This window comes from Aotus nancymaae, unplaced genomic scaffold (genome assembly GCF_030222135.1).
Source record: "Aotus nancymaae isolate 86718 unplaced genomic scaffold, 86718_ANA_hifiasm-v0.15.2.pri h1tg000059l, whole genome shotgun sequence".
Taxonomy (NCBI): Eukaryota; Metazoa; Chordata; class Mammalia; order Primates; family Aotidae; genus Aotus; species Aotus nancymaae.
The window spans coordinates 5,930,773-5,932,323 of record NW_026988473.1 but is presented as its reverse complement, the minus strand read 5'-3'; the positions used below and the strand labels follow the sequence as shown (position 1 = coordinate 5,932,323).

Sequence of the window (1,551 nt, the reverse complement as noted above, 5' to 3'; positions counted from 1 at the left end):
TCATGATCCACCTGCCTTGGCCTCCCAAAATGCTGGGATTACAGGTGTGAGCCACCGCGCCCGGCCACTGTCCTCCCTTTGATCTTGTCCCTACATTCTTATCTCAACCCAGAAGCCAGGGTGTTTCTGGGACCCTCCTGCCCCCACAATGCCCTTCCCCCCGACATTCTCATTACTTGCTCCCTCACCTTTGGATCTTGACTCAAGTATCACCCCATTTTTGCCTTTCCTGAGCATCCTAGTTAAAACTATAAGTTAACCCACTGAGAACCATCCCAGCAACCCGACTGCAGCTGGTCTTCCCTGGACCCCATGAACCACACTGTCCAAACCTTCTTCACTCCCGCCAACACTGACCGTCCCCGCCAAGGAGGAGACACATCATGCTCCTCCTTGATCATCTCAAAGAGGAGCATGAGGTGGCTGCGCTGGGGGCGCCCCACAACCCGGCTCCCCCAACATCCACCGTGATCCACATCCGCAGTGAGACCTCCGTGCCCGACCATGTCATCTGGTCCCTGTTCAACACCCTCTTCATGAACTCCTGCTGCCTGGGCTTCATAGCGTTCGCCTACTCTGTGAAGTCTAGGGACAGGGAGACAGTTGGCGACCTGACCAGGACCCAGGCCTACACCTCCACCACCAAGTGCCTGAACATCTGGGACCTGATTTTGGACATCATCATGAGTATGCTGCTGATTATCCCAGTATTGATCTTGCAAGTCTATCAACAGATCAAGAGGAATCATCCTGGCCAGGAGCTCTGCCTGTGACCTGTTTCTTGTGTACTCCACCTTCCATTCCTCGCCCTGCCCCCAAGCTGAGTCCTGTATCAGCCCTTTATCCTCACACACTTTTCTTCTTTTTTTTTTTTCTTGGTGCCACGACTCAGATCCTCACAGACTTTTCTACAATGGTGTTCAATAAAGTGCACATATTCCTGGAATAAAAAAAACTATGAATCTCCTTTTTTTTTTTTTTGAGACAGTATCTGGCTTTGTTACCCAGGCTGGAGTTCAGTGGTGCTATCGGCTCACTGCAACCTTCATCTCCTGGGCTGAAGCAATCCTCCCACCTCAGCCTCCCAAGTAACTGGGACCACAAATGCACACCACCATGCCTGGCTAATTTTTTTTGTGTGTGTATTCTTTTATAGACACAGGGTCTCACTCTGTTGCCCAGGCTGTCTTGAAGTCCTGAGCTCAAGAAATCCACCTGTCTCAGCCTCCTAAAGTGTTGGGATTACAGGTGTGAGCCACTGTGCCAGTCCAAAACTATGAATCTTGACCTTCCCTGTCCTCTCTCTCTGCTTTTTCTTCCTTCTAGAGACTGTATCATTTAACCTACTATGTATATTACCTATTTATTTCATCTATTACTGGTCTCCTTTTAGGATACAAGAGTGGTGTCTATTCTGCTTTTTATTGTTTTCCTTGCTGCTTGGAACATACAGTAGGCACTGAATTTGCACTGAGCACTAAAGTTGGAATAATGAGACTAAGCACAGTGGCTCATGCCTGTAATCCTAGCACCTTGGGAGGCCAAAGTGGG

At 49.3% G+C, this 1,551-nt stretch overlaps 1 pseudogene; it reads left to right on the top strand.

Moving 5' to 3' along the window:
- Positions 1-312: 312 nt before the first annotated feature.
- LOC105724355 (interferon-induced transmembrane protein 3-like) lies at positions 313-773 on the top strand (annotated as a pseudogene).
- Positions 774-1,551: the final 778 nt, after the last annotated feature.